The sequence below is a fragment of the Diabrotica virgifera genome, chromosome 8 (assembly GCF_917563875.1).
Source record: "Diabrotica virgifera virgifera chromosome 8, PGI_DIABVI_V3a".
In the NCBI taxonomy this organism is placed as follows: Eukaryota; Metazoa; Arthropoda; class Insecta; order Coleoptera; family Chrysomelidae; genus Diabrotica; species Diabrotica virgifera.
In genome coordinates this window covers 174,428,038-174,455,345 of record NC_065450.1, presented here as the reverse complement: position 1 = coordinate 174,455,345, position 27,308 = coordinate 174,428,038, and the positions used below count along the sequence as shown (strand labels likewise).

Genomic DNA, 27,308 nt, shown 5'->3' with positions numbered 1-27,308 from the left:
TCTTCTTCTGGACCGGCGAATTTGTCCTCAAACAACTTCTTTGGCCTTTTCTATATATGCTTAGGGTTCTAAGTTTTATAGTGGGGAGAAAGGTTAAAAATAGATTAATAATAGCGTAGTAATGTTAAAATCATAATAAATTATATGAATAAAAAAATATTAAGATAGAAAAGTAAGACTAAAGTTTTGTTTTTATTGTATCCCTATGAGCATTCGAGAATCTGGTCAAGTTTGGAGCGCTGTAAAACCTAGATAAATAAAAAGAATTAAACACCTTTATAGTAGAAATTGTTTTGCTGAAAAACCCTCTACGAAATCGCTATAATGTTATTTTATTGTAAACTGAACTGAAAAAAAGTTCTAACCTCCCAAAGGAAACTTGCTAAAAATTGTTACTTATTTTTGTTTATATCTTTTTTGTTGGCCATTTGACGATAAAAAGTAATAGAAACAAAATTGTAGAAAATTTAATTTGCTAGATTTTATGTCTTATTAGATTTTCCGTAGGGTTGGTAGTTTACGAGATATAGCGCGAAATCCCTTTGCACCCCTTTTCCAAGATGGCGGCCGGGCGACAAGGGTGGCGACCCCAAAAACTTGAACTTAAGCGTCTACTGATCCCCCCTACAGATTCAAAAAATAAAATTGACTCCTCTAACAAATGCAAGGTATGGCCTAAAAAATGTAACATTTCAATGGACTGTAAGTTAAATAAACGTTTGACAAAGTTTGACACAGAGGTCTGCTTTACAAAGTAAAATTAGCACTATTCAGTAACTATTTCCTCCTAATCAAATCCTACTTATCAAATAGATATTTCTATGTAAAATTCAAAGATCAACAATCCAGCCTCTGTCCAATGATAATTATATGATAATTATATGAGATAAATAGAAATTAAATTAGGAATTCTACAAATAGATTATTATTTAACTGTTTAACTTAAAAAAATGGGTTATACATAATATATTATGTCTGCTAAGGGAAGAAAAAAGACAAAACCATATACAATGTCTAGGGTAGTTTATCGACGCCCTTATGTTATATTAGAGGTCCTAGATTTTAGATTATATCATTAAAAAATACTTTCTGAAAATTATAAGCTTACATACTTTTATGACGAGCATCTATTTTGGGGACTCCCTTGTTTTTTTTCTGGTAATAATAGTCGTCTTTGTTTAATCGATTAACAAAGCACGACAACCCTGTACAGTCGGAACTCCCGGGTCGACGATGGGGCTTCATAATGGACGAGATAACCGAGAGAAGCAGGTGCGGGTTTACGCATTTAATCGCGTTTTAACAGCCATCTGGGGGTGGGAAGACGCCCTAGATGACTTGGACGCCTGTAGCCTTTCCCCTCCGCCTCGCACCCCGCCTAAATTAATTGAATACTGCATATGTTTGACGCGTGCGGATACGGATGTGTTCCTGTGGTTATTAACGCCTTATCTTCAAATTGCCGGGATAAATTTTGATCACACGCTATGTTTATAGCTCGAGGGGAAGTGTTATTCTATATATTATTGTGCGGACGATGTAATCGATTCTTGGCATTACCCTTTTGGTGGTCACGCCGATTAACACATCACTGCTTGATCCATTTACGATAATGATATTTAAATTGGTTAGGTCGTTTGTATTTACATCACATAAATTGAAAACACTTTTGGTACATTCATCTGCAGAATGATTTCACAATTCCTATTCCAATTATTCACAATTATTGAAATATTAATTAATAAAGTATTCTAGTTTTTCCTCTTTCGACTACAGAAAACCGACCGAGCCCTCGCAATGCCCGTTGATTAACCCCTTTGAAACATCTCAAAAAGAACTACCATGGAACGTTGGAACGGCGGACGGAGTGAAATAGAAAAATGTACCTATAGACCAGTAAGGATTTGTTTTTAGGTGGATGTGAGAGGTGGCATTCAGATTTTTGCGGATAAAGTTAGGTGATAACTTTGTTAATAATTGATTTATGCTCCTTCTCAAATATGCCCGGAACATTAATAAAAAAATAAAATATTTAAAAATTTCAAAAAATTTCGTTTTTTTTTCTACTTTTTTTGCATATAACTTTAAAACGATTCATTTTGGAACAAAGTCGTGTAGAAATAAAACAAAGATAATTAAATTTTCTATCAGATGCGATTGGCTAAAAATTTATCACCCTTGCTGCAAAATAGCAATAAATATAAAATAAGGGAGCAAAACAAGCCTGTCCTTATTCAATGATTTTCTATCACTTAGGTTACACTTGAAACCTTCCTAATTCGCTTACAAAATTTTTGTAATGTGCTAAAACCGTACACCAAATTTCATTAAAATTGACTTCTAGATTTTGAATAATAATTTTGCAATCTAAACTTTTTTTAAAAAATTAAAAGTTTTTAAAATCTTGCACAACAAAAACTAGAACATACAAAGATTTGTCAATTTTTTTACATATAAAGAAGCACTCCACCTATCTAATGCACTTTACAGAATTGAAATCGGATTGTTTAAGCACCCTCAGCAATGTTTTAAAGTTATAAACAATTTTTTGGCTTATAAACAAATTAGTCCTGTGGCCAGGAGGGGGTGCTACGGGCTCCTTTATTTAGATGGACTTACCCAAGATTTTTATGTATTTTTTGACCCGTAGAACACGATTTTTTTGGGTAACAGTTGATCCGGATGTCGTTAAGATTGTTATAAACTATATAAACAAAGAACTTAAGGAATTACATAACATCGATTTTTCGCAAAACAAAACATTTTTTTGTATTTCTTGGGTAATTCTAAGCAAAAAATGTTGTTACAAGTTTTTTCGTAGGATGCATAGTTTTCGAGATAAACGCAGTGAAACTTTCAAAAATTCGAAAAATTGCAATTTTTGAACGCGAATAACTTTTGATTAAAAAATAAAATAGCAATTCTGCTGACAGCATTTGAAAGTTTATGTCAAATTATACCGGTTTTAATTGTTTGCATTGCTAAAAATTAATTTTTTTATTATTAAACAAAGCTATTTGTTTATAAGCCAAAAAATTGTTTATAAACTTAAAACATTGCTGAGGCCCCTTAAATAATCAGATTTTAATTCTGTAAAGTGTATTAGATACGTAGAGCACCTCTTTATATGTAAAAAAATTAGACAACTTCTAAATGGTCTACTTTTTGTTCAGAAAGATTTTAAAAAATTTGAACTTTTTTAAAAACATTTAGATTGCAAATTTATTATGCAAAATCTATTAGGTCGATTTTAATGAAATTTGGTACACGGTTTAAGTATGTTGCAAAGAATTTCCTAAGCGAATTACTAAGGTTCTAAGTGCCACCAAAGTGGCTAAAAACATTGAATAACAGTCGTATTTTGCCCCCTTATTTTGTATTTATTGCTATATTGCAGAAAAGGTAATACCTACGTTAAGACATTTTTGACCAGTCGTATATCATACAAAATTCAATTATGTATGTTTATTTTATTTCTCTACTACTTTGTTCCAAAACGAATCGTTTTATAGTTATAAGCAAAGAAAGCAGAAAAAAATCGACGTTTTTCGAAATTTTTAAATGTTTTAATTTTTTTAATAATGTTCCGGGCATATTTGAGAATGAGCATAAGTCAATTATTATTACTGAAGGTGTCACCTAACTTTCTCTGCACAAATCCGACTGCCACCTTTCACATCCAAAAATAGACGTTTTTTCACAGATCCTTACTGGTCTACTATCAGAAAAAGATAAAACTGAATACGGGATTCGAGGCAACGTGAAATAGCGAAATTTCTCTCAAAATTGGTTATTTATGATCTTTAAGCTAATACCAAACCCTAATTTATTGCCTCTTTCCTTTATTTTTATTGCCCCGAGGAGCGCGGATCATTGTTCGATGAAGTGGCGGTAAACTGACACAGTTCAAAGAGATTTAACATGCAAGTACTAAAACGTCCCCTTTTCAATTGAGCTAGGGAGCTGATACGATCAGTGCCGTGGTAATTTTGCTATGTAGTGAGTGATCTAACTACGTTGTGTTAAGATTTTTATCATTTTTTAAGTACACAGTAATAATGGGTGCTAACTGTGTGCTCTTTCCTTTGCACTATTATATTTTTTCTATTTCTCTTTGCCGACGTTTAAATTGGAAAACCGCTTCAACACGTTCTTCAGCGCGTCGTTAGACCGAGGCTTTAGTTTCTCGTCCCTACTGTCACATACCCAGCTCAGACATGAGCATGAGCATTCCCAAAGCAAAGGCGCTGGGGGAAATAAAAAATGTTTTTTCCACAAAAAATCTTATTTTATTCGATATAGTCTCTTTTAGCCCAATATAACGATTCCAGTGAAACCTACATCTGGATTTCTGGATAGAAAAATATTTAAAAAAGAAAAGACAGAAGGCGGAAGACAAAAGGTAGAAGATTGGAAGAGAGGTATTACACAAGGAGAGAGTCTCAGCCCTTTGCAATTCATAATAGTAATGGAACTGATAAGAAATACTAAGTAAGAAAATAGATTACAACCGTTAACAATAGAGTCCTTAATGTATGCGAACGATAGTATAATGCAGAAAGAAAATAATGGATATATGAGTAGACCAAATAAAAGAACTAAAAATGGAAATAAACGAGGAAAAAGGTAAGATAATGATAATCAACGGCAAATAAGATAAGGAAGATAATGAAATAAAAATAAAATGTAAAAAGTCAGAACTGGACATAGTTAACTTATGGTAGGGGAGCCCAAGCGGGGATTTTTGCAGTTACTCGAGCGCGTCAGATTATCATATGGGGAGAAACGTGGTACCCTGCAGATGTACCTCTGCCATATATTGGCTCTTAACACAGGGGAGTTCGTTTAGGGGGGCCCGAAAAAAAAATCTATCCTTAAAAATACTCGAAATTGTCAGATTAAGATAAGGTAAGTTAAATACATGCAAAACAGTGTATATTTAAAAAATCTGACGATTTGAGCGGGGCGTAAGGGAATTGGTGAGTCACAAAGTTTCACAAGAAAAAGGCGAATATTTCGCCAAATGAACGTCAGATCGAAAAACTAAAAACTACACTTTCAATATTTTACAAAAATCTATCGATAGATACCAAACACAACCCCTCACAGAGAGGGGTGGGGGGTAAATTTTAAATACAAATCCCGCGATATTTAGCAAAATAAACATCAGATCGAAAAACTGCAAAATACACTTATTTAATATTTTTGAAAAATATATCGAATGGTACCAAACGCGACCCCCCACGGAGGTGGGGTAGGGGGTTACTTTAAAATCTTAAATGGGAGCCCCCATTTTTTATTGCAGATTTGAATTCTCTGCATAAAAATAAGCAACTTTTATTCGAAACATTTTTTCGAGTTATGGATAGATGGCGCTATATTCGGAAAAAACGATTAATGGAAATGGAAAATTAAATTAAAAAATGGCAAGCGCCCGCTAAAATGGAAAATTTTACTTGACTTTTTTTGGTTTTAGGACCTAATAATCACAACCCAATAGGTCCTCAAAGCGCTCGAGTGACTGCACATTTAGCATACTTTGCTCCCCTACCATTACGAATACCTGGGAAGTATAATTATTATCGACGGAAAAATAGACTAGGAAATAAATAACAAATAGAGCAAAGAAAGCAAACAAGTTATACTATGCGTTAGCGGCCAGCGATACTCAACCTTTTTTCTCCCTGGGCCACATTATACTAGCTATTGCCACAGCTTGCGGGCCGCATAGGTGGAGTAGTATACAGGGTGTTTCATTACGAAACGGAAATACTTAAATGGTGAATAGAGGTCACTGAGGCGGGTTTAGATATATCACATTTATTGCCCCACCGATTTTTATAACCGAGTTTTTGTGTTTTTATCTATTTTGCCCATTTTTGTCTGGATCCATAACTTTATAACCACCTTGTATATTTTTTGATATTTGATACAAGTATGGTTTATTTAGAACCCAAACCAAAGAACTACTAATCAGAAGAAAAATCCAGGTCCGGATTAAAAAAAATATACTTAAATTCATTGTGACCTTGAAACAACATCTTGTATGTATATTGAAATTTTTAAAACCCGTTTGCACATTTGAAAAGAGCACAAAAAATTAGCTTATAGGTTCGCTTTAATGTTTTCCGTAGAAAATTTAACCACTTTAGTTTTGAAATGGACTATATTGAAATTTTTAAGAATTGTGAGATTACAAAGCAGGTTTTTGAAGCACTTTTACTAATAAATTATTGAATTTAATGAATAAATTCTCATTTTAATACTAATCAATACTTAGTTACTACATTGGAACGGCCCACGTACTACTACTAATCACAACAAAAATACAGGTCCTGATTAACAAAAAAATATAAAGCTATTGTGACCTTGTAACAACACCCTGTATATTGAAATTTTTAAGACCCGTATGCACATTTGAAAAGACCACAAAAAACTAAGTTTAATGGGTCACCTTCATTTTTTGCGCAGACAATTTAATGACTATAGGCTCTTGAGCTTCGCTGGTGGCGCTCCTGGCGGATTACTAATTCAACTTTCACTGGTAATTTTTAAATTTATTATTTAATTGTTATCGCTTAATATTTACAACGCAAAAAATGAATTAAATTGTACTCGATTTTTTTAAGATTTTGCTAATCATTTTGACGTTCTATTGATAAAATATGAATTTCTTACTGCTGATACTTTCACAATTATCGTGTAGATGGCGCTAAGATTACCGTTTATTTCAATCAACGATATTACGGAACATTAAAAAAACTTAAATTCAATATTTAAAACGTAAGTATATTTAAGGTAAAAATATATACCACAGTTTTGACCAACTAATATTTTTTAAAATTAATGATTTTACTTTTAATTTTAAATTAATCACTTTGACATTTATGTCAAATTTCCAGTAAACGTTTACAGACTTGCCACTACTGGCGCTCGCAAATTTGTAAATATCTCCTCTACGTACGAGCTCACAGCGTATACCCTATTCCACGAACATACGCCTGTTTTGGATTACTTCGACAACGAATATTTTACTGTGCAAAATAAGAAGAACGAAAGTAAATTGCAAACTACATTGTTGTTTATTGGAATAATTATTAGCGCCATTTACTTTCGTACTTCATGCACAGTAAAATATTCGTTGTCGAAGTAATCCAAAACAGGCGTATGTTCGTGGAATGACCCATACAATTAATTTTGAAATTATGTCGAAATTTTTAAGAACTCTGAGAACTCATAACAAAAATTTCGATTTGTTTCAATTAAACTTGGTTTTTGTACTCTTTTCAAATGTGCAAACAGATTTTGACAATTTTAATATACAGGGTGTTATTTCAAGGTCACAATTATTTTATATTTTTTTGTTAATTCAAACCTGGGTTTTTCTTGTGATAAGTAAGTGTCATTCCAATGTAGTATATAATTGTGGACTATTTTTAAGATGAGTATATTATTTATTTATTTTAAAAATTTATTATTCAAAGTGCTTTAAACAGCTGCTTTTTAATCTTAGACTTCTTAAAAATTTCAGTATATTTAATGTCAAAATTAAAGTCATTAAATTTTTTGTGCCCAAAATCAAAGCGAACCTGTAAACTCAGTTTTTTGTGCTCTTTTCAAATGTGCAAATGAATCTTGAAAATTTAAATATACAGGGTGTTGTTTTAAGGTCACAATGATTTTATATTTTTTTGTTAATCCGGACTTGGATTTTTCTTGAGATTACTAATGGGTTGTTCCAATGTAGTAAATAAGTGTTGATTATTTTTAAATTGGGTATTTGTTCATTAGTTTTAATAATTTAGTATTAAAAGTTAATAATACCTTCTTTTTAACCCCAGAATTTTTAAAAATTTCAATATAATTTCACAATTAATGTCATTAAATTGTCTGCCTCAGGCACAAAAACGCTTTAAATACAGCGGCACACTATCAAATAATTTCACAAACACATGAAATTTGACAAATAATTTGATCGTTTACAGGGCCTTTTAGTGAGCATTCGGGCCACATGAAAAACGCTAGAGGGCCGTATGCGGCCCGCGGGCCGCAGGTTGAGTATCACTGCGTTAGCCCCAATACTGGGAAAAAGTGAACTTACAAGAGAGACAAGGAAAAAATATATAACAATAGTGATACCGACTGTGCTATATACAAGTAAAAACTGGCAACTCTGGAAAAGACTTAAGAGCAGGATAAATGCAATGGAGATGAAAACACCTAAGAAGGATAGTTGAAAAGATAAAATGGGATAGAATAAGCAGCGAGACTATTAAGAGAATGGCCAACCAAGAATCAATAATGAATAAAATTTCAAAGAGACAAATGAACTGGTATGGGCATTTGATAAAGATGCAAACCAACAGAATTACAAAAAAAGTCCACGAAGCAAAGAACATCGTAAAAAGAAAAAGAGGCAGACCAACAAAGAATACAGCAACAATACAGCAAGTAGTAGAGGCGGGAAAAGCTAAAAAAATCACTCGAGGAATTGAAAATAATGGCCGGAAATAGAAAGGAATGGAAGAGATGGGTGAATGGAAATTAAAATAGCTAGCCAAAATCGGACACCCCGATAGGGTAAAAGGAAAGGGAGAAAGAAAAAAAAGACAGTAGTTTATGTGTATTACAACAGTTGTGCTCGTGCAATACTGATTTGAATATAAACCTGTTAGACGTATTTCTTGCGCAAGTATGAAATGCTTCTAATTATTATCCTCTATGAATATGCAAATATTACCTAAATATACGGGTTAACTTTGGAGGAGTGTGAAACTTATCATCCTAATCCATTAATACATATTATTTTATATGAATGTCTTGAATTATTTGAAAATTAGTTTCATGTTTAATGCTTTTTAAATGACAGTAGCATAGGAGCATCCTGTTAAAAAATTGAAAACCTTTTGCAAGCTTGTAAAATAATCGTAACGCCAGGAAGATATTAAATTTGGAATAATAAATAATTCATGAGGCAATTCGTTTAGTTTAATTGCAAACAGAAAGTTAGACACTGTGGGTTTTACGATCGTGCACAGGATGGATCTATCTGGAATAAACTTCAACCTTTAAAAGATGCCTGTGAGCTATTTTAAAATTTGAGTTTAAATCGGTAAAAGCGTTTCTATGAACACGCCTCGCCGTTTAAGAGAGGTACATTAAAATGGGCCTCACAATAAACTAAGATGAAACTAAAGTAATGATGTCCACAACCACAACAGTGCTAGAGATGTAGAGATACAAACACTTGGCAAAACTTTAGCGTGGCGAAATAGAACTTTGAGTACATAAGTACCTAACACACACAAACTTAAGCCAAAAAACCAACTAACAGCATAATATGAGACAGTCTACATGGATGTAGACTGTGTCATAATAATATGCTGAGAAACATGGACTAATTTTAAAACAGATGCAAATCATCTATGTACGAACGAATCTTAAGAATAATATTAGGCGCATTCTGTGAAAATGACATCTGAAGACGGCCATATAATTTTGAGCTCTATGGGAAACAAAGCAGCAATTGCCAGGGTTGTAATACCGTTCATAAAAATAGGTAGGCTCAGATGGGCAGGGCATCTGTCATGAGCAAATGAAAACTGGGGTGGAAAGATGGTATAGACAAGGACACAAGAAAGATTGGCACGGCAAATTTGCAACAGTGGAAAATGGACCGAAACAACTGACGAAATAAGCTAGAGAAGTAGCTCCATCAACTCACCATGATGATAATGACGATGAATATATTATTACAAACACATATCACTTCATATACACAATTAAATGTATAGCTCTCCTTCAGAATCGTTTGAAGATTAAACAAACTTTTTTCAAAGTCTTTCAAAGTTTTTTCAATCTGATAAAAATATTTGTAAAATATTTTTAAGATATTTAATTGAAAAACTTTTTGGACCATTTTCCTGGTGGCATCTCCATGGCTTCTAAAAATTGCAAGCCAGATGAATGCTGAAGCGAAGACAAGAGGGAATTCTTCTTCTTCTTCATGTCCATCTCTAAGAAGGTTGGCATCCATCACGGCAATTCGCACTTTCGATACCGCTGCTCTAAAGAGATCAGCAGAAGTGCAATTAAACCAAGCTCTCAAATTGTTTAACCAGGAGATGCGTCTTCTTCCGCGACTCCTTCTACCCTGTATTCTTCCCTGTATTATCAATTGTAACAAGTTATAACGCTCGCCCCTCATAACATGTCCCAGATATTGCAGTTTTCTGACTTTAATTGTATTTAAAACCTCTTGTATCTTTTCCCATTCTTCTCAACACCTCGATATTCGTGACTCTATCCACCCAACTTATTCTTAATATTCTGTAGGCCCATAACTCGAAGGCTGCTAATCTGTCCGAAACATCCTTCTTTAATGTCCAAGCCTCCAACTCATAGAACAATACGGAGAACACGTAGCATCTCAGAAGTCTTATCTTTAAAGAAATTGTAATGTCCCTGCTACACAGTACTTTTTTCAATTCGTTCGTACTCGTTAGTTTCATTAATTATTGTACCCAAATATTTATATTTTTCAACCTTTTTAATTTATTCTCCATGTATTGTATGTTATGCTTTCCTGGCGTTGTTGAGCTTTTGTAATTACCATAAATTGTGTCTTTTTTGTGTTTAGGGACAGTCCGTTTTCTTGGCTGACTTCTACCACTCTGTCAACCATTTTTTGTAAATCCTCAAGACATTCGGCTAATAAAATAGTGTCGTCGGCAAACCGTATATTATTGATTGGTCTTCTAGTGCTTCCTGGATTATTTCCTCTGAATACAAATTTAACAAAGTAGGAGACAGGACACAGCCCTGTCTGACGCCCCTCTCAATCTGTATTTCATTTGAAAAGGCGTTGTTCTCTTTTACCACAGCGATCTGATTATAATAGATAGCACTAATGATCCTGATGTCCCTCATATCTAAGTTTTCTTTTCAAGTAATTCGATAAGGCGGTTATGTCTGACCTTATCGAAGGCTTTGTTGTAATCCAAGAAACACATATATACTGGCTGATTAACATCCATGCACCTTTGCACAAGTACATTTACAACGAACAGGGCTTCCCTCGTTCCCATTGAATTTCTAAATCCAAATTGCGTGTCGCTTATGTCCTGCTCAAGTTTGTTATGTATATATGGCCAGCACTCTTATCGATGATTTCACCTCTTGTTAGAGGCTCTTCAGAGAATGCATAGGCTGCAATCTCTACTCCAGGTAAAAGCCGCGCTCTCTAACCTAAGTAAAAATTAAAGACAGTTTTGGCTTCGCATTGCAACTGAATAAAAATGGTATACATTTTTGTTTTATATTAGTACTACTCCTATAGAGTAACTAGGTCCATTTTCCGTTGGAACTTTAACAAGCTGTAGACGGGGTTGTGAATTGCAACTTTTTAGAATTCCCTCTTGTCTTCAATGCAGCATGTAGCATCCATCTGGCTTGCAATTTTTAGAAGCCATGGAGGTGTCACCAGGAAAATGGTCCAAAAAGATTTTCAAGTAAATCTCTTTTAAAAATATTTTACAAATATGTATTTTTATTAGGTTGAAAAACTTAGACTTTCATTTAGCAGATGCCGCTACGCACCTACTACCTTTTCGTCAGTTGCTATGGGGGGAGTAATAAATGTCGAAAATTTTTACCTGGAGTAGAGATAGCAGCCTATGCATTCTCTAAAGAGCCTCTAACAAGAGGTGAAATCGTCGATAAGAGTGCTGGCCGCGCTCTCTAACCTAAGTAAAAATTAAGACAGTTTTGACTTCGCATTGCAACTGAAGAAAAATGGTATACATTTTTATTTTTAAACTTTTTTCATCTTTTCCGTGGTCTACCTGCTACTGTCTATCCAGCGTCAATTTGTCTCTTGTTATTTGACTACACTATCGTCTGTCATTATGCTTATATGATTATTCCATTCTGTCTTCCTATTCAGTATCCAGTCGCCTATCTTTTCCACTTTGCATGCTATTCTTATTTCGTCACTTGTATCCCGCGATTCTTCTCAGTATTCCCATTTCTGTTGCCTCTAGCATCCTTTTTGTTTTGAATGTATCAAGAGCTGGGTTTAGCCGTGTATGTTATTATTAGTATTATAACCGCTTGGTAAATTCTTGTCTTAGTTTTCATCCTAATAATGTATCTGTTTCTCCTTATTGTATGTTTAGACATCCAGCTACTCTGTTGGCTTTGTGTATATGTTTTTTATGTCTGCTTCTACCTTAGTGTGATGCCTAAATAGTTCATTCCCATTCATGGGTCAGGGTAATAAGACAAAAATATACCCTGTTCGTGACACTTCAGCAGCCAGGGTACTGAAGCGTTTTTTCGACAGGTAATACCTATAGGAACAAATTATAACTATTTCCTGCGTAGGATCTGGCGGCCATTTTTATTTATAAACAATTAACTGTCAAAAATATCATTTTCCCCTTTTTTTCAAATCAACGGAAAACAGTGAAACTTATGATTTTTTTATTACCAATATCTTCGAGATTATGGAAAAAGCTTTAAAATGACGTATTACAAAGTTTGATATACTCATTTATTGTTAATATAATTCCGAAAAAAGTTTGGAATTGCAAAAAAAGATATTTTCTCAATAACTGTTGTAAAAATTAGTGTACAGCTTTGAAATTTTTGTCAAATGATGGTTCTTTGGTGCTTAAGGTGATACAGTAGCGATCAACAGGTAGTCAAAACGCGTTCCAAGATTGCGGCTGTAATTCTGAATATTTTTTCGAGATATTTGGCACACGTATTCGTAATATAATAAAGAATGGCGGTACAGAGCCCAATTTGAAAAATATATTAATATGTGGAAATTACTCTGTAATTAAATACAATATTAAAAAACCAGCCTGTACCGCCATTAAGAAGAACAAAAAATACACTTTCATCAAATAAACTTTTTTATCCGATGCCTAGATTTTGTGTCATTTTGGAACTACTAATGAAATAAAAAATTTTAGTAGTTCCAAAATGACACAAAATCTAGCCATCGGATAAAAAAGTTTGTTTGAAGAAAGTGTATTTTTTTGTTCTTCTTAATGGCGGTACAGGCTCGTTTTTTTAATATTGTATTTAATTACAGAGTAATTTCCACATATTAATATATTTTTCAAATTGGGCTCTGTACCGCCATTCTTTATTATATTACGAATACGTGTGCCAAATATCTCGAAAAAATATTCAAAATTACAGCCGCAATCTTGGAACGCGTTTTCGCTACCTGTTGATCGCTACTGTTTCCTCTTAATATGTGATAAAAATTTCAAATCGATTCATTCAATTGTTTAAATTTGATTCAAATTGTTTATCTCAAAGAGCATTTTTTTTGCAATAACATAAGTCAGAAAAAAAATGACCTTAGAACCATTCCACAGGTGTCAAATGAAAGAGCATGAGCTACATTTTCAACATGGTTTAAAAAAGTGAATAAAAAATGCATTTATTAGTAATAAATAATTATGCAAAATCATATAAACTTTTTGAATACATTTTTCCAAAAAAAATTAACTTTTTTACCCTGTTTTAAGTGCACAACTACCAAGTAATGTTATCTATATCATAATTGATAAAAAATTGTAATAAATATGTATAATTTCTTATATAACAAAATAAAAAGTTTATAAGAAAAGATTTACGATACATTTGCATAATTATTTATTACTAATAAATGCATTTTTTATTCACTTTTTTTAAACCAAGTTGAAAATATAGCTCATGCTCTTTCATGTGAAACCTGTGGAATGGTTCTACGTCATTTTCTTCTGACTTATGTTATTGCAAAAAATTGCTCTCTGGGATAAACAATTTGAAAAAAATTTAAACAATTGAATGAATCGCTTTGAAATTTCTATCACATATTAAGCACCAAAGAACCCTTATTTGACAAAAAATTCAAAGCTGTACACTAATTTTTACAACAGTTATTGCAAAAAATTTTTTTTGCAATTCCGACCTTTTTTTCGCAATTATATTAACAATAAATGAGTATATCAAACTTTGTAATACGTCATTTTAAAGCTTTTCCCATAATCTCGAAGATATTTGTACTAAAAAAACCATAAGTTTCCCTGTTTTCCATTGATTTGAAAAAAAAGTGAAAAATGCCATTTTTGACACTTAATTGTTTATAAATAAAAATGGCTGCCAGATCCTACGCAGGAAATAGTTACAATTTGCTCTTATAGGTATTACCTGTCGAAAAAACGCATCAGTACCCTGGCTGTTCAAGTGTCATGGAAAAAACCTTATTACCCTGGACCCTAGTGGGTGGTTTATAATCAGTGCCTGGACTGGCCTGAACTATCAATATGCTGATTCCGTCAACTTTTATTTTACACTGGTCGGTTTTTGATGATGACTATTGGTTTTGTTTTCAGGGCTGAAATGACCATGTTTAACTCCATTGCCATTATGTTGAATTTATGGCTATATCTTTTTAAGTCGTCCTCATTTCTTGATGGACAATTCCGAAGTGTATGAACAATATACTTACGCTTTTAAAGGTTCATGACCACTTTTTCGACATGACATTTGGAACCACAGTGGGTCGGCGTAAAACAAAACAAGAACCATCCTGTATTCGATTGGATATGTTGACGACTGCGAATTAAATCGTATGCCATATAATAACGATTTAATTTATTTTCCGTACACCACCGCACTTGATAAAATTACACATAATCCCTTTTGTCGGATCGCGTTGGTATTTTAATCGATTCCATTTAATACCGCGAATCTACGCTTCTACAACGAGGGACTACTATCGCCTTTAATGCGTGTCAAACTGGTACATCATTTTTCAATTATTGCGGTTAATTGTATTATTCGTTTTGTTGTTTTGTTGTGTTCTGCTTTGTTTTTGCGGTGCGTATAGCCGATGTCGCTTGGTTGGGTCTCGGTACATGTTATATTGCAAAATACACTGAAAATCGATTTACGGGGCGATAGCGATAGCCTACATTCAACATCGGAGATCCTATTAAAGCCACAAGGAAATGTAATTTGCTTGGTGGTATTATCTCATTTAGAGAAATGTAAAAGACGTGGTAAAACTGGTTCATGGTAATTAATCAGTTCAACGATCCTTCCTATTTTAAATAAATTAGCATTAAACGCTTAGCAAATACATTATGACGTATAGTTTGGTCAATAATTTTAGTTAATTCCTACAAGCATATCTTTAGAACTAGAGAGGATTAAAGAACATTAAGAGAGAAAACTTGAGGCTGCGGAGATGGTCGCACTAAGACGATCAAACAGAACATCAAAGTTGGAGAGGATTCGAAATTAAATAATAACCCGGTCTATATAGACATTTCAAATAACAAAAATTGCCGGAGAGCCAAATTTTGGTGGAGAGCTAGGGTATACCATAACAAATAAAGTTTAAAAAGTCCCCATCGATCCCATGTGTGCGTCAAAAGTTATTCGGGGTCAAAGGTCAAAATTTGAGATTTTTTGGATTTTTTTCGAAAACGGTAAGTTTTATCAAACAAAAACCTTAAACCAAAGTTGTAGATCTTAAAATTCTCTACAAAAATAGTCCTTACTATTTTTTTCCTAAGAGTTGCCATTCCTGAGATATCGCGATTCAAAGAGTCAAATTATACATGATATGCACACGTTTTCACACCACCTGCGAGGTAGTGTCCTCGGCGCGTTTTTTTATCGTGGTTTCCCCTGTAGGCCTACTCCACTAACTGTTTTGACAATTTTAGGATAATTTAAGGAAACAATACCGGTCAAGTTCTAGATATTACCTTATTATTGATATTGATTCTTGATATTGCTATTGAATATTAGGTTAGCTATTGTTTTCATTTCTTTAGATATTTTAATCAGATTCATATTCTTGAAAGTCTACTTCAACAGTCAAGTCTTCTTCGATTTCATCTTCTTCCTCTTCCTCTTGCTGGATGTTCAAAAATTGTTCAAATGTGACTGAGTCATTGGTCTCTTCATTAAAATCACAGGAGTCTTCCTCCTGTTGTACTAAACTGGACATTTGAGCAAGACTGACCTTGGCAGTTGGTACACACTAGAGAACACAGCAACCCGACTTTTTTACATCCACATTTGGCACTACAACCTTTTTTGCAATTGCAAAAAATAGTGTTAAGGAGTTTTTCTGGAGCAGGTGGGAGTAAGGTTTTAATCGGTTCCAGAGTATTATCTATTAATTTCCAACCCCAGTCTTCTGGATTCAATTCATTGCCTAGCCATGTTTGAACTTGGTAATATACTCGATACAAATGTTGAAAAGCAGATGCTGATGTTGGAGGAAGACATGATAGTTGTACTTGTTTCTTGTTTCGCGTATTTTTTACAAAAGTTAAGTATCGGTATTTATAAAGACAAATAATTTTTTGGAGCTCCATAAACCGCATGAAGAAAGCTGAAAGAAAGCTGAAATGTTAACTGACAAATTAACAGCTGCGAATATTGAAGTGAAACATGCTAAAAATGACGCAGATCTCCTTATAATTGAGACAGCAATTGAAAAATTTAACACAACAATTGTAGTTGGTGAAGGTGTTGATTTGTTGGTACTGATTACTGCAAGGACTCCAGTAGATAAAGTTATTTATTTTCTGAAACCTAGAAGGGCTCAACAGCGAACAGAGATATATTCTTCATGCGATAACCGGCTGCGACACTACGTCCGCAATGTACAGAAGGGGCAAAACGTCAGTACTTAAATTATTCGAAAAAAAAAAAAAGATTTGACTGACTGCTGTAAAGTTTTTACAGAACTTGATTCTACACCGCAAACAATAATTACGGAAGGAATTCGCTTTCTTCTTGCGGTTTATGGAGCTCAAAAAAAAATTATTTGTCTTGATATATACCGATACTTAACTTTTGTAAAAAATACGCGAAACAAGAAACAAGTACAACTATCATGTCTTCCTCGAACATCAGCATCTGCTTTTCAACATTTGTATCGAGTATATTATCAAGTTCAAACATGGCTAGGCAATGAACTGAATCCAGAAGACTGGGGTTGGAAATTAATAGATAATACTCTGGAACCGATTAAAACCTTACTCCCACCTGCTCCAGAAAAACTCCTTAACACTATTTTTTGCAATTGCAAAAAAGGTTGTAGTGCCAAATGTGGATGTAAAAAAGTCGGGTTGCTGTGTTCTCTAGTGTGTACCAACTGCCAAGGTCAGTCTTGCTCAAATGTCCAGTTTAGTACAACAGAGGAAGACTCCTGTGATTTTAATGAAGAGACCAATTACTCAGTCACATTTGAATAATTTTTGAACATCCAGCAAGAGGAAGAGGAAGAAGATGAAATCGAAGAAGATTTGACTGTTGAAGTAGACTTTCAAGAATATGAATCTGATTAAAATATCTAAAGAAATCAAAACAATAGCTAACCTAATAATCAATAGCAATATCAATAATCAATATCAATAATAAGGTAATATCTAGAACTTGACCGGTATTGTTTCCTTAAATTATCCTCAGTTAGTGGAGTAGGCCTACGGGGGAAACCACGGTAAAAAAACTCGCCGAGGACACTACCTCACAAGTGGTGTGGAAACGTGTGCATATCATGTATAATGTGACTCTTTGAATCGCGATATCTCAGGAATGGCAACTCTTAGGAAAAAAATAGGAAGGACTATTTTTGTAGAGAATTTTAAGATCTACAACTTTGGTTTAAGGTTTTTTTTTGATAAAACTTACCGTTTTCGAAAAAAATCCAAAAAATCTCAAATTTTGACCTTTGACCCCGAATAACTTTTGACGCACACATGGGATCGATGGGGACTTTTTAAACTTTATTTGTTATGGTATACCCTAGCTCTCCACCAAAATTTGGCTCTCCGGCAATTTTTGTTATTTGCCAAGCATTTTGATGTCTAAGTTGACCGGATTATAATAAGAGAGAGAATGGGTGTAACAAAAACAATTACTGACTGCACATAGGGGACACAATTAAATTGGTACGGACACGTTCAGAGGATGACGCGGAAAGACTCCCTAAAAAGACAATGAGATGGGTACCAAGAGAAAAACGAAAAGGAGGGAGACCCAAAAAATCTTGGATTGGTGGGATACGTAAATCAATGAGCGAAAGAGGATTGTCCTATGATGACTGGAACAATCGAGGGAACTGACGCTTAGGTATCGGACAACGTCGCAGAACTTTATAAATCGACAATATATCTTTAGAACAGGAATCAGAATAGAGAAATCGAAGTCATAAATATAAGATCTGAGTTAAATAAAGATCCTGTAACAGATAATTTTGCCTCAGAAATGATAACATATTCGAGGGAAGGTTAGATATCACTTCTTTAAATGCTTCCCTACTTTTTGCAACGTGACATCTTCTTAAAGTGCCTATCCGTTCCGGATGTTGGCGATCATCATGGCTATCTTGACTTTGTTTACCGCAGCGCGGAACAGTTCAGTGGTAGTCGTGTTATACCACTTTCGTAAATTTTGAAGCCAGGAAATGCGTCTTCTTCCCGGTCCTCTTTTACCATTTACCTTCCCTTGGAGAATCAGTTGGAGAAGGCCGTAACGTTCTTGATTTCTCATTTGGAGCTAGTCCGTATCTGTTGCTGACTTCTGTTATACGATTTGTTAATATCTGGAAATCATTCAGATTATCGGCAAAAACTATGGTGTCATCTGCATAAATGTTATTCAACCATTCACTGTTTATTAATACTCCTTTCGCATAACCGTCTAAAGTCTAAAGCTTCAAATACCCATTCAGAGTAAATATTGAATAGTAGTGGAGATAAAATACAGCCCTGTCGTACTCGTTCTATTGCAATTCTATCAGTTAACTGGTCTTCTATTTTGATTTTGGCCGTTTGATTGTAATTAATGTTTCTGATAATTCTCAGATCTTTGTTATCAATTCCAATTTCTTGCATTAGAGTTATTATTTATGCAACACATTACTTATCTTGCAACGTGCAATACTGTTCAAAATCCTAAATACGAAATAAAAAGAGGAATTACAAGACAAAAAAATTGAAATACAAAAAATATGTTATTTTTTAAAAGTGTTGATAAACAAGTCACTATTTAATTAAAAACTCAAGAATACTGGTGATACAATAAATTACATACATTCTTCTTTTTGCGTCAATTAATTTAATTAAAAAATTATTTTTTTGGTCACCCTGTATAAATAATGATATTGTTTATATTACTGAATATAGAATTGAACACCCTTTCAAATGAGGTGCCACATGACCCCTATTCCCATTTAACAAAATCATCGATTACGTCATCACGCTTAGATGGATAACGTCACTAGTATGAAATATATGCCAAAAAATTGTAATTTAAAAATAAAAATCGACCTATTTCGAGACATTTTAGAGAAAATGAATTTATTTCTAAATTTAGCCCCTCTCTGTGTAAAGATACCTACTTTACTCTTAACAGAAATTCATATTTTTTGACATCTCTCATATACTATTAATAAAACTTAATATCAGATGATTGCATCTTCGGTTTTAGACCATTCAGAACTTTTTATGAAGAATATCTTTTTTGCGTAAAATCAATAATAAAAATTTTTTCCATATGGTTCCAACTTACAGGGACATACTCTTACATTAATTTTTAATTTTTAATATAATCCAAATATGCTTTATTCATTATAATTTTCAAAACATATCTAAATTTTATGATATACATATGTAATAATAAATCCACTTAGTAAATATTTGATTAGTTTTACTTACATAACTGAAACAGTACATGACTTACATGACATTTGCTCAATAATAACCAAAAATTTCGTTTGCAAATCCTACACCAATACAGTTAATTTCTGGACCGAAATAGCAACTAATATTCTGCATACAATATACAAACCCTACTCGAATTCAGTCGCTGCCGTGACTGAAATGGTATAGGTTTTGTAAATTTGCGGACGGGACGGCTGTCTTAGGCCGATGCCACATTATGCGTTTTGACCGGATGCGTTTCCGCCGCCATCAACTGCACCAGACTAAACGCATAGTGTGACAGGTCGATCCGGTTGCGTTGGAAACGGATGCGTTTTCAACGCATCCGGTCAAAACGCATAATGTGGCATCGGCCTTACGGGGCACGTTGAAGATCGTCTCGTATGAAAAGCATTGGCTAATTTATGCTACAACTGGACAGAGCGACAACGTGGAGGGGCGACAACGGTCAATTTATGCTACAACTGGACAGAGCGACAACGTGGAGGGGCGACAACGGAGCTGAGCGGTGCGCTTTCTATTTAGTGTTGCCCAAAATCGGTCTTGGTCTTGCAGTCTTGGTCTTGTTCTTGCGTTTTAGCAAGACCAAGACCAAGACCGCCTTATTTTAGCAAGACCAAGACCAAGACTGACCGTGCAAGACTTGAACAAGCCTGCGAGACTCTTGCGTCTTGCAGTTAGGATTGAGTGTCGTTTTATGGAATAATATATTAGTTCGGGTATATGCTTAGAGACTATGAGATACAAAAAAATATGTAACAAATATTTGGAAAATTGGATTTATCCGCATTATGAACAATACATAATAGTTATTTTCCTAACAAGTGCAGAAAGTCATTCTTTTCCGCACGCGACTGCAGTTTGCCGAACGACGCGAAGCGGGAGTTCGGCAAGCAGTCGAGTGCGGAAAAGAGACTTTCTGCAAGAGTTAGGAACAATATTTTTTCTAAGAGTCTTTAAAAAATTACCAAATCTTAATCAATTAATTTAATTAATATGAAAATACATACACAAATTAATTCTTTGACAAGGTTGTTAAAACCAAACTTTCAATATAATTAGTTAGCATGACGACGATCTTGGTTTCCATGACGATGATTCAAAACGACTGTTATTGTCTACCGATTTGACTTTCGAATATTATGTCAAAATAATTTTATTTCATCGAATTGTCGCGTTAATTTCATTAAAATAAATTAGTAAATAATATCTAAATATTAGTTTATTGCATGTATTATAATTACTTTAAGGCCATATTGACATATCTAAATTAACACGCGTGCGGAAAAGTAAAAACCGCGTGCGGAAAAGTAACACGCGTGCAGAAAAGTAACACGCGTGCGAAAAGGTGAAACTTTCTAAACTAAAATGTGTGCGCGAAAGTACAGTTCACCAAGAATAGCTGAAAGTCTGAAATTCTAACTGCCTGCGCGAACAATGAAGTGAGAACGCACTCGGAAGGAAAAAGATAGCCTGTACGCGCGGGTCAACTTTAAAATATAGGTACAATCGGAGACACAAATATAGAAACGTAAAGTTTGAATAGTTTCTAATAGGTCCCGTACACAATTATTATTACTGTCATTACTTTTCTTCAGTATATTTGTAGTATTTTTTTACAAAGTGAGATGTAATAAAATAGATCCAACAAAAACCACTTGTGTTGCTATAAATTATGGCATTATAAACCAAAAATTATATTTTTATATTGACTATTTATACTTTATATTACCATTATATTGACCAAAAGGTTTCGGAGAAAAAGGGCGTAAGCAGTAGGGTAATAAAGTAGTAATAAAATCGTCTATTGCAATACTAAATAGAAATTAGATGTTCGGTCCCGGTGAAGCATAAATATGGTGTCTTTGTATCAGTACCTTTTGTTAAAAGAGATATTTATAACCTTTCTCGTATCCATTTCCATAGCATTTGTCGTCATCGTTTTATTCAGTCCACACAAACTTTTCACTAATTTAAAATCAAAACTGACATTTTTTTCGGCGACATATTGCTTCATAGAAGCCCATACTAACTCTATAGGATTCAAATCCGGATAATATCTTGGGTAACCGTAAAACTGAATGTCCTTTATCCTCGAGTATTTTGTCAATTTCATAGGTTTTAAACAGAGGTTTGTGTAATTTTATAATGTCGTATAATTCGAATTTCAACATGTCATCTGTAAAGGAAATATTTCGCGTTGTCAGCCACTGCTGCATTTGTGCTTTCCTGGAAGACATAGTTGGACATTTCTCAGTTTGTACGTTGTGATAAGGTGCATTATCAATCACTAAAACGCTGCTCGGGGGCAAATTTGGTATCAGTTTATCCTGAAGCCACTTTTTGTAATTGTCGTAGTTCATTGTATCATGATAATCTTTTGTTTTTATAGTAGGTTTGTAGCGCAGATAAGCGTTTTTAACAAAACCACTTTCACCTCCAGCATGCACTATCACAAGCATCTGTCCTTTAGATACTGGTTTTTGTATGCCCTTGTTTGAACTATCAGACCAGCTCTTTTGGTAGGTATGAGATGAATGGACGTATGTTTCATCCATGTATATAATTGGGCGATTTGCGTTCCTGTAACGTTTCATACTACGTAAGAAATTCAGTCTAAGATGTTGAATATTGGGCATTTCTATTAATAATTTTCTATTAGTTCTGGTTTTTCGCCAACGAAATCCCATCTTTCTAATTACTGTTCGTAGGCTTTCTATGGAACCTGAGTAGTGGTACTCCTCGCAAATGTTCTGTGTATGCGTTTCACAGTTGGGACTTGTTTTTGTGTTATACAAAAATCCATTATATAACGTCGAAGACGCCCTATATCAAAATCGTCCAAGCACGTTTTTGAAGCGCTTTGTTTTCTCTTTTTGTTTGGAGTTACAAATGAGGAATATTCGCCATCTTCAATTAATTGCATTTCCCGAGTAATTTTTTGAACGCTGCTTAAACTAACACCTGTTGCCAATACCACACGTTCCTGCACTTTTTTCAAATCTCTACACGGTTCATTGTTTTTCGCTTCATTTATCATAAAATGAATCACGTTTGCTATCACTTCCAGTGTCTGATTATTTAAAACTTTTGCCTTCAGATTCGATTTAAACAAAATTTGCAAATTTTAAATTGATTCTCCTTTGCGGTTCGTACTTACAAAAAATGTTTCGCAGACTGTACCGACTTGTTCACGTTACAAACGGTAGATTTTAAGTGAACGCTCAGTGCGAGATCCGTCGGATGACGAATGCGCATCATGGGCGTGGTTATTTTCAGACTTTCAGCTATTCTTGGTGAACTGTAGACATTTTTGCACGCTCGTAGAAAAACATACATATACCGAATTAAAATATTCATATAAGAACACTTATTTATTGGATACCTACTCAGAGGTCATAATAAATTATTATACAATGTAAAAATAACATATTTCATTCTTTCCTAATATCAGACGACGCCTTCGCTCCGAAATTAATTACAATTTGAGTGAGAATAGCTATCCTTTCATAAAATAATCTTTTTGTGTTGTGTGTCGCCGACACGACAGTATAATAATATCGCATTGCAACTTTTAAAGAAGTATGTCGCCTAAGGTGATAAAAATGTAATTCGAATAGCATATCCACAGGGACAACCACTCAATTGTTTTTCCTTATCCATATCGTAAAGACTAAACGTCCTACATATAAACTGTTTGCAGAGTGTGCAATTAGATATTAGATCAATCGGCCAAACAAAATTTTTTGCTGAAAAAGCACTAGATAAGATAATGCCTGGCCAGCCTGTATAGTCCATTCACGCACGGTAAATAAAATGTTACAAAACCTTCAAATTTCAAAAAAAGAGATATTATATAAAAAGAGATATTGGCGGATGTGTGATTTTGCCCTGGGGATGAGTTTCACCCCTTCTTGGGGGGTTAAAAAACAAAGGTTCAAAATAAGTCAAGGTTGAATAAATTGACTAATTTTAAGCAACGTTTGTTCTATTTTATTCATCTACAAATAAACCAAGTCAATACTTTTCGAGCTATTTGCGACTGAATATGTTCATTTTTCAACAAAGAAAAAACACGTTTTTCGACGGTTTTTGTGCAAATGACTCAAAAAGTAAATATTCTATATAGTATATTATAAAGTATTTAATGGTAGGGGAGCCCAAGCGGGGATTTTTGCAGTTACTGGAGCGCGTCAGATTATCACATGGGAAGAAACCTTTTACCCTGTAAATGTACCTCTACTATACAGGGTGTCCCGAAAAGAATGGTCATAATTTATACCACAGATTCTGGGGTCAAAAATATGTTGATTGAACCTCACTTACCTATATACAATAGTGCACACAAAAAAAGTTACAGCCCTTTGAAGTTACAAAATTAAAATCGATTTTTTTTCATATATCGAAAACCCTTCGAGATTTTTCATTGAAAATGGACATGTGGCATTATTATGGCAGCAACATCTAAAAAAAAATTTAAAGTGAAATTTGTGCACCCCATACAAATTTTAAGGGGGTTTTGTTCCTTTAAACCCCCCCAAACTTTTGTGTACGTTCCAATTAAATTAATATTGTGACACCATTAGTTAAACAAAATGTTTTTAAAACTTTTTTGCCTCTTAGTACTTTTTTGATAAGTCAGTGTTTATCGACCTATTTTGAATATTTGTCGAATCCACCACATATTTGTATATGGTTAAATACGATTATAGAGACCTGTTAATAATCTGAAAATGTATTTATAATTTACATTTTTAGGTATATTTTGAAAAAGAAGCCATATCTCGATAAAAGGTGATTTCTCAAAAAAAGACTAAGAGTCAAAAAAGTTTTAAAAACACTGTGTTTAACTAATGGTACCACAATAATAGTGTAATTGGAACGTACACAAACATTTGGGGGGTTTAAAGGAACAAAACCCCCATAAAATTTTTATGTAAATATATTAAAAAAGAATAAACATATAAATAAAAGAATAAACAAATAAACAAATAAAATAAAATAAATATCAAAACAACAAACACATTGAGATCTATTCTATCTAAAACTAAACCTAACAATGAACAAGAAAGAACAAAGAATTGCATTTATAGAATACCTTGTGAATGCGAACAATTTTATTAAATAAAAGGTGATATATATATATATATATATATATATATATATATATATATATATATATATATATATATATATATATATATATATATATATATATGGTGGTATATTTATAGGTGAAACATCAAGACCATTTAACGTTAGAATAAGTGAACATCAGTCTTATATTAAAAACAGAGAATTTGATAGATCTCAGATATGTCAACACGCATGGGATAATGAACATAGAGTTCAGTGGAGAGATTCAAGTATAGTCCTGAAAGAATCAGATAGTAAAAAGAGAAAAATCAAAGAAGCGGCTCTAATTATGCTAAATGAAACCAATTGTGTCGCAAATTCCTCGGTAGAATGCAGTAGGATGTGGTTACCCATACTGAAAAAGGAAGTCAATAGAAAGAAAATACCACGATTAGTAAGTCAATAACATATCGAGTTAGTACAAATTTTATATTTTAGTATTACTTATTGTATATCTATGTAATATTAATATTATTTATAATTTAAACATATTAAAGTCAGAATTTGGTATTAGTTTTTTGAAGGTAGATTAAATGTAAGACCAAATACTTACGATGTCGGGATAGTATCACGAGGTTTTTTCCTGGTTTTCCCTCGTGATTTACTATGGAATCTCTAACGCGAGAATTTTACTGTCATCGTTGCATTTGGTTGTCTTTTTAAAGACAGATCACATGCTATGATTTTTTTTGCGACGGATATTCTTGAGTTGGGATTGATTTCATGTAATCGAATGAACTATCTTTTAGTAAAGTCGTCCCAGGAACGCAACTCATAAATATTGGCGATATCATTTTAAAGTCTTCTACTTTAAAATGTATAATATACATCTGAATTGCCAATATAAATGAGTCAGATTAAATAAATTATTAGAAGAATTTTTTTACTTAGCAACAACATGTTTGTTTTATTTTAATAGTATTTTATATTTTGACAACGAAACCCGATTTGGGCTTCGAAACGTTAATAAATTAATTTTTTAGTAAAATTGTGGCTTATTTCCCATAAAAAATACGTAATTAAAAAAGAAGCCGCATCTCGATAAAAATTGGCTTATTGAAAAAATACTAAGAGTCAAAAAAGTTTTAAAAACGTTGTCTTTAACTAATGATACCACAATAATGAATTAATTGGAACGTATACAAAAGTATGGGGGGGTTTAAGGGAACAAAACCCCCATAAAATTTTTATGGGGTGGACAAACTTCACTATAATTTTGTTTTAAGATGCTACTGCCATAAGAATGATACATGTCAATTTTCAATAAAAAATCTCTAATAGTTTTCGATATATTGAAAAAAATCGATTTTCATTTTGTAACTTCAAAGGGCTGTAACTTTTTTTATGAGCACATTTGTACTAAGGTAAGTTAGGTTCAATCGAACTATTTTTGACCGCAGAATGTGTGGTATAATTTATGACCAATCTTTTCGGGACACCCTGTATATTGGCTTTTAATACAGGAAAATTCGTTAAGGGAGGCCCGAAAAAAATATATATCCTTAGAAAAACTCAAAATCGTCAGATTAAGATAAGGTAAGTTAAGTATGTACATGCAAAACAGCGTACATATATTTAAAAAATCTGACGATTTGTGCGGGGCGTAAGGAAATGAGCGAGTCACAAAGTTTGACAAAAAAGCGAATATTTCGCGAAATGAATGTCAGATCGAAAAATTAAAAAATACGTTCAATATTTTTCAAAAATCTATCGAATGATACTAAACACGACCACCCACGGAGAGGGGTGGGGGGTAAATTTTAAATTGTAAATGCGAACCTCGCGATATTTCGCGAAATGAATATCAGATCGAAAAACTTAAAATTACACGTATTCAATATTTTTAAAAAATCTATCGAATGACACCAAACACGGCCCCTGCGGAGGTGGGGTGGGGGTTACTTTAAAATTTTAAATAGTATCCCCCATTTTTTATTGCAGATTTGGATTCCTTACGTAAAAATAAATTGGAACGCAAAAATTCGAAATGGAAAATTAATTTAAAAAAGTGGAAAGTCCCCCACTTTATGGTGAAGTCTGTAGACCCAGTAGAAGCAGAGTTTCAACGTGAAATAACCAAAGAATCAAGCACTGTTCCGGAAAAACTCATATCTTTTTTAAAGTGTTTAAAAAAAGCTTAATTCTTTTTAGCTTTCTAATTTTCTAACATCAAAAGTAAGTAAGTTGCCCTCAAAATAATGTTGCTGCCTTTTTTTGGTAAAAAAATCGAGAAAATAACTCCTTAGGGGAATGGGGGGCATGACGGGGTCTCGAGGTAAGACGGGGTACCGCACACAAACAAGAAACTACACGTTGGTGAATAGCATGCAGTAACTCAATAGGAAGAGTCATTCGATTAACGGTCCCTGCAAGAGAAACCGTGAATGAGAGTGCACGCGTTTTTTGTTTACAAACGGAAAA

At 33.5% G+C, this 27,308-nt stretch overlaps 1 protein-coding gene across 3 annotated transcripts in view; it reads left to right on the top strand.

Moving 5' to 3' along the window:
* Window positions 1-27,308, top strand: part of LOC126890503 (zinc finger protein 609-like) — a 503,875-nt gene that overhangs the window by 311,562 nt on the left and 165,005 nt on the right. The window lies entirely within an intron of this gene.